The sequence below is a fragment of the Narcine bancroftii genome, chromosome 1, assembly GCF_036971445.1.
Source record: "Narcine bancroftii isolate sNarBan1 chromosome 1, sNarBan1.hap1, whole genome shotgun sequence".
Classification (NCBI taxonomy): domain Eukaryota; kingdom Metazoa; phylum Chordata; class Chondrichthyes; order Torpediniformes; family Narcinidae; genus Narcine; species Narcine bancroftii.
In genome coordinates, this window is record NC_091469.1 from 3,912,102 (window position 1) to 3,931,968 (window position 19,867).

Consider the following 19,867-nt stretch of genomic DNA (forward strand, 5'->3'; position numbering starts at 1 on the left):
TGCCACCCAATTACACCTAATTACTTAACAACCCCTGTATGTTTTGAAGGGTGGGAGGAAACCTACAGAGACACGAAGAGAATGTACAAACTCCTTACAGACAGTGCCAGATTTGAACCTGGGTGGCTGGTGCTGTAGCAGTGTTGCACTAACTGCTGTGCTAACCATGCCATATTAGAGCCAACCCTGCCCGATTCTACTGAAGTTTGAGGATTTGTAACTTTTCCTCAATTGCCCACCCCAACAAAATCCTCCACCCAAGCTTAATGTATACAGTTGGACTCTGGATGGATAGACAATTTCTTTTCAGATTTGTCAAGAGTACATGCATGATATCACCTACAACCCTGAGATTACTTTTTCCTGTGGGCATGGTAATTACCACTAATTGGTAGTGCAAATAAAATCTACACAGTGTCAACATGTAAACAAAAGAACTGTAAACAGATAACAAATTAAACAAAATGTGCAATACAGAGAGAACAAGAAAATAAATAAAGTGCTCAAGTAAGTCCTTAAATGAGTCTGAGTTTGTCGTTGAGGTGGCTGATTATGGCAGGGTAGCAGCCGTTCCTAAACCTGGTGGGCGAGTCTTGTGACACCTATACCTTTTTTCCTGATGGCAGCAGTGAGAACAGAGCATGTGCTGGGTGGTGTGGGTCTTTTAATGATGGCTGCTGCCCTCTGACGGCAGCATTCCTGTAGATGTTCTCAATAGTGGAGAGAGATTTGCCTGTGATATGCTGGACGTGTTCACTACCTTTTGAAGGGCTTTACTCTCAGGGGTATTAGTGTTCCCATACCAGACAATTATGCAGCTGGTCAGCACACTTTCCACTAGACCACTGTCAAAATTTGCCAAGGTTGATAGAGTCGAATGGAAGTTTTTGTTTAAAGTACTTGAGAAATTTTGTTTTGGTCCATCATTTTTTCTTTGGCTTGGCTTGGCGGATGAAGATTTATGGAGGGGGTAAAAGTCCACGTAAACTGCAGGCTCATTTGTGGCTGACAAGTCCGATGCGGGACAGGCAGACACGGTTGCAGCGGCTGCAGGGGAAAATTGGTTGGTTGGGGTTGGGTGTTGGGTTTTTCCTCCTTTGCCTTTTGTCAGTGAGGTGGGCTCTGCGGTCTTCTTCAAAGGAGGTTGCTGCCCGCCAAAATGTGAGGCGCCAAGATGCACGGTTTGAGGTGTTATCAGCCCACTGGCGGTGGTCAATGTGGCAGGCACCAAGAGATTTCTTTAGGCAGTCCTTGTACCTTTTTGGTGCACCTCTGTCACGGTGGCCAGTGGAGAGCTCGCCATATAACACGATCTTGGGAAGGCGATGGTCCTCCATTCTGGAGACGTGACCCACCCAGCGCAGCTGGATCTTCAGCAGCGTGGACTCGATGCTGTCGACCTCTGCCATCTCGAGTACTTCGACGTTAGGGATGAAAGCGCTCCAATGGATGTTGAGGATGGAGCGGAGACAACGCTGGTGGAAGCGTTCTAGGAGCCGTAGGTGATGCCGGTAGAGGACCCATGATTCGGAGCCGAACAGGAGTGTGGGTATGACAACGGCTCTGTATACGCTTATCTTTGTGAGGTTTTTCAGTTGGTTGTTTTTCCAGACTCTTTTGTGTAGTCTTCCAAAGGCGCTATTTGCCTTGGCGAGTCTGTTGTCTATCTCATTGTCGATCCTTGCATCTGATGAAATGATGCAGCCGAGATAGGTAAACTGGTTGACCATTTTGAGTTTTGTGTGCCCGATGGAGATGTGCGGGGGCTGGTAGTCATGGTGGGGAGCTGGCTGATGGAGGACCTCAGTTTTCTTCAGGCTGACTTCCAGGCCAAACATTTTGGCAGTTTCCGCAAAGCAGGACGTCAAGCGCTGAAGAGCTGGCTCTGAATGGGCAACTAAAGCGGCATCGTCTGCAAAGAGTAGTTCACGGACAAGTTTCTCTTGTGTCTTGGTGTGAGCTTGCAGGCGCCTCAGATTGAAGAGACTGCCATCCGTGCGGTACCGGATGTAAATAGCGTCTTCATTGTTGGGGTCTTTCACGGCCCCGATCCGGGCAGGAGCAAGGGGGAGACAGCGGCCCCGGCCTCGGTCGAGTGAGGCAGACGGAGGCCCCGGTCCAGGCAGGGAGTGGGAGGCGGCGGCACCAGTCCGGGCACAGGGAGAGCAGCAGCAGCCCCGGCCCCAGTCCGGGCGAAGGGTAGACGGCGGCGGCCCCGATCCGGGCAGGAGCAAGGGGGATACGGCGGCCCCGGCCTCGGTCGAGTGAGGCAGACGGAGGCCCCGGTCCGGGCAGGGAGTGGGAGGCGGCGGCCCCAGTCCGGGCACAGGGAGAGCAGCAGCAGCCCTGGCCCCAGTCCGGGCGAAGGGTAGACGGCGGCGGTCCCGATCCGGGCAGGAGCAAGGGGGAGACAGCGGCCCTGGCCTCGGTCGAGTGAGGCAAACGGAGGCCCCGATCCGGGCAGAGAGTGGGAGGCGGCGGCCCCAGTCCAGGCACAGGGTGAGCTGCGGTGGCCTCGGCCCCGGTCCGGGCAGTATGGACCAACCTAGGAGGGGAGGCAGGCCCCTCCAGCCCGGGTAAGAAACCTGCATAGGAGAAGGCCACTCTGATATAAAACCTATGACCCAAGGACCTCGCTGCCACGTCCCAGCTTGCTTGGCCACGGCACACGAACCATGGGTGTAAAGGGTGGGGCCAGTACTGCGCACACTGCACTCCACCTAAAAGCTCCTTTGCGCAGGCCCGAGGACAGGTCCACGTCCTCCCCCTCCACGTCCTCCCCCTCCACGTCCTCCCCCTCCACGTCCTCCCCCTCCACGTCCTCCCCCTCCACGTCCTCCCCCTCCACGTCCTCCCCCTCCACGTCCTCCCCCTCCACGTCCTCCCCCTCCACGTCCTCCCCCTCAAAAGATGCTCACAAACTCAAGCTAGCATGCTGGAACATCAGAACCATGCTAGACAAGGCTGACAGCCACCGACCTGAACGTCGGTCTGCCCTCATCGCACATGAACTCCTCAGACTTGACATCGACATAGCCGCTCTCAGTGAAGTCCGCCTGGCAGATGTAGGCAGCCTCCAAGAATGCGGCGCGGGCTACACACTCTACTGGTCTGGCAAGCCTTCGGATGAACGACGCCTATCTGGTGTAGGCTTCATGGTCAAGAGCTTCATTGCCTCCAAACTCGAAAACCTTCCGACAGGTCCTTCATTTATTGGATTGATAAAGGCGTTATATAATAGTCCGAAGGCCAGAATTGCTGTCAATGGGCAGATTTCAGAATCTTTTAATTTAACAAGGTCTACTAGACAAGGATGCCCATTGTCACCTGCTTTATTTGCTATAGTTATTGAGCCTTTGGCACAATTAATACGTCAAAATGAAAATGTTAAAGGCATGAGAGTTTTGAATGAGGAATATAAGATTAATCTATTTGCTGATGATGTTTTATTATATTTGGTGGATCCGGGTATTTACCAGCAATTCAAGAATGTTTAGAAATTTATGGTCAATTATCTGGTTATAAAGTAAATTGGACCAAAAGTGAAATTTTAACAATTTGTAAAAATGATTATTCAATGTATAAAAGTATTACAAATTTGAGTGGACCACACAAATTAAATATTTAGGAATTAATGTTAATACGGAATTTCAAGATTTATATTCAATTAATTATCTTCCTTTAATAAAAAGGATTAAATTAGATTTGATTAAGTGGAAGGATTTGCCTTTGGGTCTATTAGGGAGGATTAATACTATAAAAATGAATATTTTTCCCCGAATACAATATTTGTTTCAATCAATTCCTTATTTTTTAAATAAAAGTTTTTTTAAGGATCTATATAAAGCAATTAGAGACTTTTTATGGAAGGGAAAATTTCCGAGGGTAGCGATGAGAAAGCTGATGTGGGATTTTCAATTTGGAGGTTTAAGATTACCGAATTTTCAACATTATTATGAAGCAGCTCAATTTAAATTTCTTAGTGCATTAATGAATATGGATGATCCGCCCAGTTGGGCAAAGATAGAAATGGCGGTTATTTCAGAAAAATTTTCTCATGAGTTTTTGTTTCGATGGAATAAAAATTTATTACGAACTTATGATGTCCCAATATTGAAGCATTTATTAAATTTATGGACAAGTAAACTTAATAAATTGGGGCTCAAAAATAAATGGTCTGGACGATTGCCATTATATAACAATCAACTTGTTTCTTTTACAGTCTCCAATATTACTTTGAAACAGTGGGAAAGGAAGGGAATAAAAAATTTACCCGATTGTTTTTCTGAGGGATGTTTTTGTTCTTTTGATGAATTACAAAGGAAATTCGGTATTAGTGGAAACTCTGTATTTGTGTATTATCAATTAAGATCTTTTGTAAAACAGATATGTGGTCGACATATGATTTTATTGCCTGATTCTAATTTTGAGGAATATGTACTTTCAATACCACAAAAGGGATATATATCTGATTTGTATTGTTTTTTTACAAGAAATTGATAGTAAAAAAGATTGGGATAAGGATAAGTTGAAATGGGAAAAAGATTTAGGTTTTATAATGGCTGAAGAAGCTTGGATGGAAATTTGTCAGAATAGTATTAGGAAAAATAGGTATGCGTCAGATAATATTTTACGGTTAATAACCTTGATAAATAAATGGAAGTTTCTGTTTAAAGTACTTGAGAAATTTAGTTTTGGTTCTTCATTTATTGGATTGATAAAGGCTTTATATAATAGCCCGAAGGCTAGAATTGCTGTTAATGGCCAAATTTCAGAATCTTTTAGTTTGACAAGATCTACTAGACAAGGTTGTCCGTTGTCACCTGCTTTATTTGCTATAGTTATTGAACCTTTAGCACAATTAATACGTCAAAATGAAAATGTTAAAGGTATGAGAGTTCTGAATGAGGAATACAAGATTAATTTATTTGCTGATGATGTTTTATTATATTTGGTGGATCCGGATACTTCTTTACCTGCAATTCAAGAATGTTTAGAAATTTATGGCCAATTGTCTGGTTATAAAGTAAATTGGGCTAAAAGTGAAATTTTGCCAATTTGTAAAGATGATTATTCAGTATATAAAAAATATTACAAATTTGAAGTGGACTACACAAATTAAATATTTAGGAATTAATGTTAATACGAAATTTCAAGAATTATACTCAATTAATTATCTTCCTTTAATAAAAAGGATTAAATTAGATTTGATTAGGTGGTGGGATCTACCTTTGGGTTTACTAGGGAGGATTAATACCATAAAAATAAATATTTTTCCTAGAATACAATATCTGTTTCAATCAATTCCTTATTTTTTAAATAAAAAGTTTTTTTTAAGGACTTATATAAAGCAATTAGAGAATTCTTATGGAAGGGAAAATTTCCGAGAGTAGCAATGAGAAAATTGATGTGGGATTTTCAATTTGGAGGTTTAAGATTACCGAATTTTCAGCATTATTACGAAGCAGCTCAATTTAAATTTCTTAGTGCATTAATGAATATGGACGACCCACCTAGTTGGGTAAAGATAGAAATGGCGGTTATTTCAGAAAAATTTCCTGATGAGTTTTTGTTTCAATGAAATAAAAATTTACTACGAACTTACGATGTGCCAATATTGAGATTGGGACTTAAAAATATATATTATGGAAGATTGCCATTATATAATAATCAACTTGTTCCTTTTACGGTCTCCAATGCCTCTTTGAAACAATGGGAAAAGAAGGGAATAAAAAATTTATCTGATTGTTTTTCTGAGGGTTGTTTTTGTTTCTTTGACGAATTACAAAGGAAATATGGTATTAGTGGAAATTCTATATTTGTATATTATCAATTAAGATCTTTTGTAAAACAGTTATATGGTCGACATATGATTTTATTACCTGAATCTAGTTTTGAAGAATATGTACTTTCAATACCAAAAAAGGGATATATATCTGATTGTATTGTATTTTACAAGAAATTGATAGTAAAAAAGACTGGGATAAAGATAAGTTGAAATGGGAAAAAGATTTAGGACATAAAATAGCTGAAGAAGCTTGGATGGAAATTTGTCAGAATAGTATTCGGAAATTAATTAACACTAGACTAGCAATGATTGATTATAATTTTATTCATCAGCTATATTTAACGCCGGAGAAATTTAAAAAATTTGGTTTTAGTAAGTTGGATTCTTGTTTTCAATGTGATCAGACGGCCAATACTTTTTTGCATACTGTTTGGCTTTGTGATCGATTGCAACAGTTTTGGAAAGGTATTCAATCTATTTTTAACAGTTTATATAATATCCATCTTGTATTAGATCCTGATATATTTTTATTAGGGAACATGCAATCATTAATTGATTTAGGTTTAGAGGATTATCAGATTTCCTTTATCTATTTAGCTTTAGTCGTGGCTAAGAAATGTATAACACTTACTTGGAAAGATAAAAATATATTAACTTTAGATAAGTGGTATTTGGAGATGAAATTTTGTTTGACTATGGAAAGGATATCTTTTTCAATTCAGGATAGGATGTCTTTTTATAAGTTAAAGTGGACTCCGTTTGCTAATTATATGCATTTAAGTTTGATTTAAATATATGTTTAAGCGTGATATTTTAGTATTGATAAAAAAAAATTTTTGTTAGAATTTTTTTAGGTTAAGTTTTATCTCTTTTTTTGTGAGTGGGTATTTTTTTCCATATATAATGTTAATTTTATTAACTCTTCACTCTTTATTTTGGGGGGTAGGGTTGGACTAATTTTAAGTTAGATTACTAATATTGTGTTACAATTAACGGGGGGGGGTTATTTTGTGTAGTTTTCTGATGTAATATTGTAATCATACCATTTTAATTTTTAAAAAATTTTTCTTTAAATGTAATTCTCTATTGTATTCATGTTATAAAATTTTAAATAAAGTCTTCAAAAAAAAAGAATAGTATTAGGAAATTGGTTAATGCTAGATTAGCGATGATTAATTACAATTTTATACATCAGTTATATTTAACACCGGAGAAACTAAAAAAGTTTGGTCTTAGTAAGTCGGATTGCTGTTTTCGTTGTGATCAGATGGCTAATACTTTTTTGCATACTGTTTGGTTTTGTGATTGATTGCAACAGTTTTGGAAGGGTATTCAATCTATATTTAATAGTTTATATAATATTTGTCTTGTATTAGATCCTGGTATATTTTTATTAGGAAATATACAATCATTAATTGATTTGGGCCTACAAGATTATCAGATTTCTTTTATCTATTTAGCTTTAGCTGTGGCCAAGAAATGTATAGCTCTTACTTGGAAAGATAGAAATATATTAACTTTAGTTAGGTGGCATTTGGAGATGAAGTTCTGTTTGACTATGGAAAGGATATCTTTTTCAATTCAGGATAGGATGTCTTTTTATAGGTTGAAGTGGACTCCGTTTGCTAAATATATGCATTTAAGTTTGATTTAAATATGTTTTTAAGTTTGATATTTTAGTATTGATTATTTTTTTTATTTTTTTTTGATGTTAGTATCTTTATTTGTTATGTTTTATCTTTTTTTGTGTAAGGGGTTTTTATATAATTATTGTTCATTTTATTAACTCTTCACTCTTTCACTCTATTTTGGGGGGGTGGGGTTAGACTAACTTTAAGCTAGGTCATTAATGTTGTGTACTAATTTGGGGGGGGTTTAGTTTATTTAGTCTGCCGATGTAGTATTGTAATTTTTATTATCTTATGTTTAATCTTTTTACTGTAACTTTCTATTTTATTCATGTTATAAAATCTTAAATAAAGTTTAAAAAAAAATTGCCAAGGTTTCTGATGTCATTCCAAACCTCTGCAAACTCCTGAGGAAGTAGAGGGGCTGACATGCTTTCTTTATGATGCCATTGGTGTGTTGGGTCCAGAAAAGATCTCCCGAGATAGTGATCCCAATAACTTAAATTTGCTCACCCTCTTCACCTCTGATTTCCCCAGAGACCAATGGATTGTAAACACCTGGCTTTCCTTTCCTGAAGTCAACAATCAGCTCAGTTTTGGTGACATTGAGTGCAAAGTTGTTGGTGCACCATTCAGCCAAGTTTTCAACCTCCATCCTGTATGCTGACATCCCCTTCCTTTATACAACCCACTATCGTGGTATCGTCACCATATTTGTAGATGGTGTTATTGTCTTTTCTAAAACATTGTTAAAATTTCCTCATGCACTATACAGCTAATTAAATTCTTTTGTTAGCACAAGTTGGTCAATTTCTGTGTCAATAAATTCCCTTGAACTTTAATAAGAAACAGGTTGTCTTTTTAAATATTGGCCAGAGCACCAGAGAAAAATCTGTTTGTGATTAAAATCTCATCCAAAAGCGAGTTCAGCAATTCCTCATCACTGTACTGGAATGCTCTCAAATACCTCAAAGGATATGAACCTATGATCTTTGGACTTGGAGTGCTGTCCACTGAACCACAGCTGATACATATAGTCCCTTGTTTAAAAAATGTATTAACATGATTTATAGTTATTTCTCTATTGATTTTTTTTGTTTGTTTCCCATTTGGGTTGAATAATTATATGTAAGTACAGCAGAGGAACAGGCCTTTCTCCCTACTATGTCAGTGATAACAATGGTGCCCATTTAAACTGCACATCTGACCAATAAGATCTTAAATCTTTCCATTCTCTGACTATGTGTCAGTGTAAATGCCTCTCAAAACATTGCTAATGTATGTGTTTCTACCATTCCCCCATGACAATGCTTTCCAAACATCTATCACTTTGGTTTTTTTTTTAAATCCTTGTAAAACTTTTTTTTTCTTCCTTTCATCTTAAAACTAGGCCTTCCAATATTTAATGTTTCAATGGGATTAAAGATTGGCCATCTACCCTATCCATGTCTCTCATAAATACTTGTCGCCCTCAGCCTCTTGACAACAATCCAAGTTTGTCCAATCTCTCTTTGCAGCTAATACTCTTGAATCCAGGCAATATCTTAGCGAAGCCCTTCAGCACCCAATTCAGAGTCTCTAAATCCTTATTATAATGCAAGGGCCAGAATTGAACACTATAGTCCAAATGTGGCATAACAAAAGTTTTAAACAGCTGCATTGTGATTTCCCAACCCTTGTACTCAACACTCCGACTGATGAAGACAAATATGTTGTATCCCATTCCCCAGTAAGCTATGGACTTGCACACTGGATCCCTGTAGTTAATGCTCCTAGTGACCTGCCATTTACTGCAAACATTTGACATCCCAAAGTGCAACACCTTGCATGGTAATTGAAGTATAGAATTTTGTGTTGGATTAGTGTTTTGACAATTCCTCACCAAGCTTTTGGTAACTTGCCATGAGCACCACAGTTGGCGTAGTGGTTAGTGCAACACATTTACGGTGCCAGTGATTGGTACCAGATCTGGGTTAGAATTCCATGCTGTCGGTAAAGAGTTTGTACGTTCTCCCTGTGTCTCTGGTTTTCTCCGAGGGCTTTGGTTTCCTTCACATTTCAAAAGGTACTGGGGGTGTAGGTTAATGGGGTGTAAATTGGGCGGCACAGACTTGTGGGGTGAAATGGCCTGTTCCCGTGGTGTATGTCTAAATTAAAAAAAAATTAAGTGCAGCATTCACACATTTTTAAAAGCTAAATCTATCTTTGGTAAATTCTTCTTCTTCTTTGGCTTGGCTTCGCGGACGAAGATTTATGGAGGGGGTAAAAGTCCACGTCAGCTGCAGGCTCGTTTGTGGCTGACAAGTCCGATGCGGGACAAGCAGACACGGTTGCAGCGGCTGCAGGGGAAAATTGGTTGGTTGGGGTTGGGTGTTGGGTTTTTCCTCCTTTGCCTTTTGTCAGTGAGGTGGGCTCTGCGGTCTTCTTCAAAGGAGGTTGCTGCCCGCCAAACTGTGAGGCGCCAAGATGCACGGTTTGAGGCGTGCATCTTATCTTTGGTAAATTAAATTCCAATTAAATGACGACACTCTCAAGATGGAAGCAGTAGATTGTGGCAGAGAAGCCATCCTGCAGTAGCTCGTGCAGCATAATGTTTCAGTGTTGGCAGTAATTAATGTTAAGAACAATTAAATATAGTCCTGAATGCAGATTGTATTTTGTTTCCTTCTGATATTTTGATACTATCAGAAATGCCACATAAATCATCATAAAATTATACAGCTTGGCTAACTATTTGGCCAATCGCATCTATGCCACTTTTTTGAAAAAGTGAGGTTTTGTGAGGCTTCCTATTGGTTTCTATATAGCTCTTTTTCAGATATTGATCCAATTACTTTTGAAAGTTGCTGTTAAATCTGCTTGCATATAAAGTTTGAAAGTTGCTGTTAAATCTGCTTGCATATAAATTTTCTCAGGTAAACTCTTTAATTTGAGATTACAATTTGGATAAATAATTCTGAATTGGGACCACTTAAGGATGGTGATTCCTGCTAAAACAATGGCCTTTAAAAGATGGTTTCACAAATCTTTAAATTTGTACTTCAATTTATCCTTTAAAATTAAATCAAGATCATATTTGTCTGATTTTGAGTACCAAATACACTGGACTTTTTTTTTCCAAAAGGTTTGCTTCTTGGAGAAAAAAAGGGATTATGATAGACGTCTTCAAGATGAACACAAAAATTATTTCAGAACTGCTGCTGGAATAACTAAGCTGGTAAAGCAGGATCTGTGGAGTCAAAAGGATGATCAATGTTTTGGGTCTAGACTATACATCAAGACCAAGTAGGGCAAAGATGATCAGTACATAGAAGTGAGGATCAGGATGTGAGAGAGAGAGATTGGCAGGTGAAAGGAGAAACCAGATAATGGACAGAGAGCCACTGCTATACTCACTATACCCATGACTGTGTGATTTGGCACAATTCCAATGCTTTCTACAAATTTGCCATCACAGACTGCAACGAGGAAGCGTACAGGATGGAGAGAGATCAATTAGTTGAATAATGTCACTCCATGTTAGCAAAACCAAGAAGATGGTTGTGGACTTCAGAATACGATCAGAAGAACACAAGTCAGTCCTCATTGAGGGGTCAGCAGGGGAGGGGGTTAAGAACTTCAAATTTCCAGATGTCAACATCTCTGAGGATCTGTCTTGGCACCTCAGTGACTATACTTTGTGAGAAGTTTGAGATTCAATGCATCACTGAAGACTTAAACTTCTACAGGGGTATCTTGGAGAACATTCTGGCTGGTTGCATCACTGTCTGGTACACAGGTGCCAATGCTCAGGACAAGATAAAACTTCAACGGTTGTTAACTTGCTCTGTGACATCATAGGCACTAGTCTTAACAGCATCGAGGAAATCTACAAGAGGTAGAAGAAAGCAGCCTCTATCCTCAAGGACCCCCACCATGCAGGCCATGCCCTCTTCTCTCTGCTATCTGGAAAAAGGTACAGGATCCTGATGACAAACACCCAGTGGCACAAGGACAGCTCTACTATCAGATTCTTTACATTTTCTTGTATTATTTTTATTTTGTAAGGTAGTTTAGATAAATGTTTCCACTGTGATGCTACTGCAAAACAAATTTTGTGTTTATGACAAATTCTGATTCTGATGTGTAGGAGGAGGAGTTCAGAAGAGGTAAGGGTGGAATAGATGGGGGGTGTGGAAAAATTAAATGGTCAATGTGTTAGCAATTGGAAATTAAAAGGTCAAGAGGTAAAAGATCAGAAGGGGTGACCAAGTCAGAGTGTTGGAGATGTAAGAAAAGGTCATTTGTAAGGGGGTGGGTGTAAGGATTTCTTGCAGTGGTAAACCATTGAAGTGTTGGAGTGTGAAGAGATGTATGAAAGTAAGGATTCTGAGGACTCACTGCTCAGTGTCATGGGGTGGGGAATAGAGAGAGGGTGATGATGAAGATATGGCAAGGATTGGAGCAAGTGTGAGGTGTAGGGTAATGGAAGAGGGGGGTCTTTTAAAATTATTTTTGAGATTTATCATACAATCATATGTTATGTCCATATAAATTAAATATGCATTTGGATTGGTATATAGAAATAATAATACATGGACTCGTGTTCCAATCTAAGCATATAGTGAATAGTAAAGAAAAGAAAAGGGAAAAGAAAAAGAGGAATAAAAGGTTGAAATTGGTATTCAAGCAGACTTGAACTTAAGCAACGGCCATCCCTGCACCTTGATCATTCCAATTATAAAAGTAAGCTGTAAATGGACCCCGAGTCTTATCAAAAGAGATTGTAATCTTCCAAACATTGTCTATTTTTTTCCCAAACTTAGGACAAAATATTCAGTAACCATTGTTTATGGGTGGGTGGTGTGACAGAATATAGATATGTTTTTGGGAGATAAATTGGGGCAGGCTTGTTAGTGTTGGTCACATACAAACACTTTAAAACATCTTATTTAAAATACTGGTGCTCTGCTCATGCTAGACAGGCCGGCTCTAAGAGCCTTTGCAAAAGATTTGGAGAGTGCCCAGGAGACTTCACTAATGGTTTGCTGCTTACAAAAAGGCAACAGATGAAAGAGCTTGTCGGAGCCGCAGAGAGTCTGGAGTGGAACTTGGTGTTCAAAGAAGGTCATGTGGTTTTGCAAGCAGAGAGAGTCAAACAGGCTTTCTGTCTCAGAGAGAGGGAGCGATCAGTTTGAGTGTGTTATGATCAGCAGCAGCAGCAGCTAGAACTGAAACAGGACAAACTGACAAGTTTGTGGAAAAGACCATTTGGAAGATGGATTGTGAGTGCTTGGTTCAGCCTGGTCAAAGCCCTTGTGGTTCATGGAAGAGGAGAGGGTTAGGCTGTCTAATGTGTTTCATTTGAAATAAGAGAAACAGAAAAGACACTCTGGTGACCTGAAAGAAAGAGGTTATCATCTGGAGAACCCTGAGGGAGCAAGTTTCATCAGCAAGACACTGGAGTGGCTGATTTAAAAAAAAAGGAATCAGTTGTGGGTGTGCAGGAACAAGAAATCTCTCTCTGAAAACTGACAATGAGCGGCAACCATTTACCTTTCAAGCACCAAAGCCTGGTGAACTTTATAAATGTTAAATTCAGTGCACAGCATAAGGAATGCATGTAGCCAGTGAACTTGGAGGAATGAGAAGTGACAATTGACTGTGAATCAGAACTTTTCTGAACTTACACACACATACATGTGAGCTTCGAATTAGAAGGGGGTTAAGTCTATAGTGATAAGTTAAAATGTGATTCTGTTTTCATGTTTAAAGATAATTAAAAACAACTTTTGTTTAAGTAATCATTTGCCTTGATGAATATCTATTGCTGCTGGGTTTTGGGGTCCTCTGGGCTTGTAACAGTGGAAAGTCCTCTTTCTATTTAAACAATATTCCTCTTCTACTCAATAATGTAGAAAATGCTAAGACCTGTTTTTGGTTAAACGGTAAATATACATTTAGATCACTGGAGTAGCCAAGTATTGCAATCAACAGACATGGTTCTAGATCAATCCCAAAAAATTTCTGAAAATAGCTGTCCAATGTTCTGCTAAATTGGGACAAAAAACAAAATGTTTATCAAAGAGGCTTCAAATATTTTACATTTGTCATACAATGAGTTGTTATCTGGGCAGATTCAAGCGAGCTTAACTTTAGACAAATGTACTCTATGCACCACTTTAAATTGAACCAAACTCTGTCTAGTGCAGATATGAGTCATGGATAAGAGTCAAAATTGAAATAAATCCAATCTTCTTCTGAAATAGACATCTTAAGATCATTCTCCAATTCAGTTTTGATTCTAATTAAAGAGACTTTTTAAATTCAGTATTTTATAAGGTACAAATTGTAATTCAAAAAGTTCTCTATGAAATTTTGATCTGGAAGATATGGAAATACTGAAAGTTTAGAACGAATAAAATGTCTCGTTTGATAATATCTAAAAAAAAGTGCCTGCAGATCAAATTTCATCATCAATTGTAAAGGAATAGAGGAGTCAAGGGATAAAGGAGTGGGAAGGGAAGACTTGAAAAGGGATGTAGAATTGGAGAACATTTCTGGGGTGGAGATGTGGGTTGAGAGGCAAGGAGGTCTCTGGGGTTTTGAGTATCTTTTTGTCTTGATTCCTTTTCACCTCATTCACTTGTATCCTGTTTTATTGAATCTATCTTGGATTTTATCTATCTTGGAACTGTAAGTTAATAGGCTTGCATACAATTACAGTGGTAATGCAGCTTTCTGGATTGTTTTACTGTGAAGTAATACAGATGCAAAATTGCAGCCACTTCTCAGGAAAATGCTAATATAGTTAGTTGTACAAACAGTGAGTTAAATTGTTTAGCAAATCGGCTCAAACATTAAGTTTAATAATTCAACAGTTCAGTTCAAATGTTGTTATCAATGAACGAGAAAGTAAATGAATCTGCCGACTCAGAGAGAGAGAGGGGGAAAGAAAGCGCCCAGCCTCGCACTGCCAGTCCACTGCTTCGACACCATCACACGCCAGGCTCCCGATACTCTGAATGACGGCACACTACACAAGTAGTGTGAAGTAAATTTAATGGTGAACGATGGTGGCACGTTCTTCCATCCTCATCAGTCCTCAGCGAAAGGGGAATTATTGGAGAAAAGCATCCTGAACTCTGCTGGATTATTTTGAGCACATTGGGAGGGACAGGATCTTACAATTTTAAAATATTTTGAATCAAGGTACACAAATGCAGCAGTTGGCTGTTTAATTTCCTCAAATTAATAAAGAATAATCTGCGAAAAATGACGAAAAAATATACCCTTTGGAATATGGAAAGGGCGACAGCATTCTCAACAGCCCAGAGAAATAAATAAGAGTTAAATAAGTAAAATGACTTGAGGGAAAACAGAAGTAGAACCATTTTTAAAAATTCCAAACAGCAGGTCTTTTGTAAAACCAAAGAATTTGATCTCTTCAGGGATAATAACCCTTGCGACAAAAAGTGCTGAGTAATTTGGACAACAACCAAATTGTAAACTATTTCCCAAGGAGCCTTTCTTGCTGGAACTGTTAATGTGGCTCTGCAGATGTTTGGTGCATAATACACGGGGACGTGATTCGATTTGGGACGAACTAAATTGCACGCAGTGTTTGAAAAAAATCTACCAAGGGAAAATGTTATGACCTACGAATCTCCTTTTGTTTTAAAAAAGGTGGCAAAATAAGACAAAATAAAAATGATCACTTTGATTGTTTATTCCAATAGCCTTTCGAGGGAATTTTACAACTGACTCCCATTGTGTTGGGATTTCTCCCCAAGCCTCGCGTCTCCCTGAGGCTTGCCTGTTTTCTGAGTCTGTCGGATTTTTGAGTGCTGCCGTGTTTCCTATATTATCAGTTTGGACACTAAAAATTCACCTTCGACACAACGCTTGGTGACTTGGTTATAAAAAAAGCGGGACGTGACGACGTGTTTTCTCAGATCTTCCAAGTCGTACATTAAAATCTTCTCATCAGACTCGTTGTAAATGTCTATTCTTGGATAGTCTAATTTCCTCTGCCGGGCACCATTATAAAAGTACTTTGAACTTCCCACCTCGTAGTCGTACTATTCTTGGAAGCCCTCAGCTCATTAAAAAACCCCCAATAAATGCTATCTCTAAAACAGAGACTTCGACGCACGCAAATGTTTCGCCTTCCGGGGTCATTCAGTATTGTTACTCTCACCAACATTGCTCGAACAAAATGAAAAGTGTTCGTGCATAAGGAATGACTTGGAAGTGAAGATTTTAAATTGAAATCGATGTGAATGCCGTGGGGCGGGATTTTCGGACCCCGTCCGGAGCCACTTTGCCTCGGATCTTCTCGCGAAAGCTCCCGCGACCTTGACAGTGCGGCGCTCGGAAGACGGAACCGTCCGAAGCCAGAGCCTCGCCCGGGTGACGGAAGGAGCCGAAGCCGCTGCCGCGCCCCAGGACGGAAGGAGCCGAAGCCGCTGCCGCGCCCCATGACGGAAGGAGCCGAAGCCGCTGCCGCGCCCCATGACGGAAGGAGCCGAAGCCGCTGCCGCGCCCCATGACGGAAGGAGCCGAAGCCGCTGCCGCGCCCCACGACGGAAGGAGCCGAAGCCGCTGCCGCGCCCCATGACGGAAGGAGCCGAAGGGGCTCGTTTCCTTGCCGCAGAACGGTGACATCATCACCATAGTCGGTAAAAGAGGCCGGAGCGAGCTCGGAGCGCGAGAGTCTGCAGTGATCGGCGAGTGAGAGGTTTGGCTATGCTTTATATTTATCCGCAATTTAAGATGTCGGCGATTTAAAATCAGGAAGAGATCCATTTGCTAAATTTCGGGTTTTCATTCAAATTGCTTCGATCGGGGTCAAGTCGTTTATTTCTATATTTGTTACCGTTGCGGGAGAGACGTTTCCCGTCAAGGTCGTTATCGGGCGTTGTCACTGGTGCAGGAATTTAAAGCATGCATTGCAGCTGGACATCTGAGCCCGTCGGGAAAATGAAGAGCCGAGGATGAAATATTGAAGATCTTTCCCTTCATTTGATTGCGGGCGGTCGTGTGTGTACAGTGTGAGGCTTTTTTAAACCTGTTCCCCCCCCCCGGTTTTCCATCACCATGACGGGAAAATGGCTGCGGGAGAGAGTCAGAACCGCAGGAAATATCAACAAGGTGAATGAATACGAGCCAGGAGTCTGACTCGGGAGAAAGTTGGGTGGGCTTCATCAGGCAGTATGCAATTTTGCCTCCAGAGAAGGGGGGTGGGGGTGGGGTGGGGGTGGGGGTGGGGGGGGGGGAAAGAAAAATATTTCCAACACCCTGGTAAGTGAGTGCAGGTTGGGAACATGACAGAAATAAGTGGTTTGGCAAATTGCCTCAAAGGAAGAGAAAATGGTTTGGAAACAACTCGTTTCTGCCTAAAATTCATGTTTTCTGTAACCAAGTTTTATGGGGATGAAATTGAGACAAGATGGGGTTCAAAATAAAGCAAATGGTTATCCCACGGTAATTGACATTGGAACAGTTTGAAGACTGGTTCATTATTCCCTGTTAACAGATGTCCGGGTGATGCTCGCAGGAGTGATGGAATGTAATGGTTCATTTCTTTCAAGGAGATTTGACTACACCCTTAATGAATCCAAATCCAAGTGTAATGTTAAAATGGAAACATTGAAAAAAAAATAAAGACTGTAGTACTGGAAGTAAGAGGTTTTTTTTGTTAAATAGATGAATTTTAAACATTTCTATTTGGCCCTAGAAATTTTCTTTTAACATGAAGACACCTGAAATTAACAGGGATTTAACAATTTTTAAATTAGTTGAACGGAGAAGGTATTTTCAATAGGAAAATGTTTTGTTCAATTTTCCCTCCCAAAAAGAAAGTTTTAAAAACCTGCTTTACAAAAATATGAATTGACAGTGTTTAATCCACTCTGGATTTTGAATAATTGACAACATTGTCAATAGTTTCTGGGTTCAGGGTTTTTCAGAGCTTTTTTTTGGGTGGTAGCAATTGACTTTGTGCAGTCTTCAAAATTAAGTGGCCGTGCATATTATGATTTATTTGTTGGAATACAGCGGCATAAAATCATGAACTAATGATGTGTATGGAACTTAATGTGTACAGTGACTTGGTCTACAAATATAATAGATTGATGGCCTTTCTGTTTAAATTCGCTTTTCATGACTGTTAAATGTTCATTTACTTAGTGAAAACAACCTTTTACAAACCTATGAATCCCTCGGAGGGAGAAGCGGGTTCCCAGATCATTGGTGGGAATTTAGTTGCAGTGGGCAAATATTTTGAAAATTGTTTTTTCTTGCCTCATTATACATGTTTATTGTATTGTATCTATCTTTTCTGCGTCACCGGAAACAAACCTACGGATCACCAGTGATCTGCGAAACATACACTGTATTAGACAATTTGAGGGGAACTGATATTGTCGCATCATTTCTTAGTTAAAAGGGTATTTATACTTTAAAATAAAGTCTCAATGGTTTGATGAAAAAATTTGAAGATATATGCAAAGGATTATGTAATTGGAAGCTCATACTCAACTGTGCAGTGAATATTTATGACTTGCACCACTGGAAAATTGCACACAAATAGGATCAGGGTAGGGTCAGTTATTGTTTTAACAGTTGCTAGAATGTAGTTTGAATATTATGTTTTAAAAGTGCACAGCAGCCATTTTAAGTTCCAAATTAATTGAATATTTAAAAAAGTACCTTTGCTAATAATATTGTCCCTGAATGTTTTCAAAGAAAAACTAAGAACTGAGAAAATATTTAATTTGTAGTACAAATAAGGATTGTGCGTCTGGATCAGGTTTCCCATCTCAAGTGAAATTTCCCCAAATTTGAGGAGACCTGAATAAAAAAATTATTATTTTTATTTCAGTGATTGAGTTCAGAGAAACAAATGCTAAGTTTGGCTTCATAAGCTGCACTTTAATAACTATATAACAATAACACTTGTAGAGATGTTTATTCAGAATTTGTTTTGTGTAAATTGTTCTGTAATTAATCTGTTTATCAAGCAGAACCACTCATCATGTCTTCATTCTGTAAAATCAAATTACAGGTATTTTTATGTGTGAATATAGTTTGATGCCTATCTTATTTGTGTGCATTGGAGTATCATGAATGTGACTAGAATGTGATTGAATGATGCATGCAGCATGCTTTTACATTTGTACTTTACTGGTGGCTGATGTGACTGATTTCATTCATGATTTGGAGATGCATTTACATATTTTTGTTCTTGGAACTGTTCTTCTAACTGCCTTTATTTCATTACTATTTACAGCAGAAATTCTTGTTAGAAATATTGGCAGCTGTTTTTGCAAGGGCTTTTGGGTGGACGCTGATGGATACCTTAATATCAAAAGTCTGACCTTGGATAAAAATCAATGATATACAGATGGTCACTAACATATATCTGAGTTCCGTTTTAACCGACTGGTAGGATCTTGAAATGGATGCAAGTTATTCCAGGATAAATTTTTAAACTGGAGCAGCATTACTTCGTCCACGACCAGTCAGCTTGGCACAGGAAAGACCTATTAAACGTCACCTTTGGCACCTGGCCTGTATTCACCTCCCCCACCTTGAACACCAGGTCCGCCATCGCCTTCGTGTCCTGAAAATAGGATATTCTGTGGGAGTGGAGTCTCAGCCCCCTCCCGACCCATATGACTGCTGCCATTTTGGTCTGTCAAAATAAATAGCCCTTGGATCCCCGGGACCTGACGTGTAATTTTTATATTTACATATTTTTTCTTTTTTAAAAATTTATACAATATTTTCTTTCGATTGCATGTATGGATGGTCATAAGTTGCATAGGTCATAGGTAGGGACCACCTGTAACAGGTTATAATGTAGTATCTGTTTCCATGAACTCAACTCTTGAAAATAATAATATTTAAATTACTCTTTCCCAAAAGGAGTATTCACAAATTTCTACAAAGTAAACATTTAATTGATATGTCAAGTATTGTTTACTGATCGGTGTGGTTTATAAAATGCAACAATTGGTTAGTGTTTTGCGAACAAAATAAAGAAGAATCCCTATCATCGCAAAGTTACCAGTTTCTTCGGAGGAAGTGAGGAAAATGCTACTTTATCCCAAAGAAGCAGCATTCTAAAGGGAAGGTGAGGTAACCCTGGTTGACAAGGGAAGTCAAAGATAACATAAAAGCAAAAGTGAGGGCATATACTATTGCGAAATTAGTGAGAAGCTAGAGGATTGGGTAGCTTTTAAAAAAACCAACAGAAATTGAGAAAAGATGAAACATGAAAGTAAGCCAGCCAATAGCATGAAAGAAGATGCTTGAGTTTTTTCAGATATATAGAGAGTGAAAGAGAGGCAAGAATGGATATTGGACCACTGAAAAATGGAGTAAAGAAATGGTAGATGAACTAAATAGATATTTTGCATTAGTCTTTCCTATGGAAGACACCAGTGATGTGTTAAAAATTAGAGTC

General features: G+C 39.3%; 1 protein-coding gene across 13 annotated transcripts in view; it reads left to right on the forward strand.

Moving 5' to 3' along the window:
* The window catches only part of sptan1 (spectrin alpha, non-erythrocytic 1), a 288,463-nt gene that overhangs the window by 103,084 nt on the left and 165,512 nt on the right, over positions 1-19,867 (forward strand). Inside the window, exon 1 of one of the 13 annotated variants that reach the window (XM_069918973.1) lies at positions 16,052-16,135. The exons of the other annotated variants lie outside the window; for them this stretch is intronic. The gene's annotated coding sequence lies outside the window, so the exon portion shown is untranslated. Of the gene's footprint in view, positions 1-16,051; positions 16,136-19,867 lie in introns of those variants that run through there. 13 annotated transcript variants of the gene reach the window in all.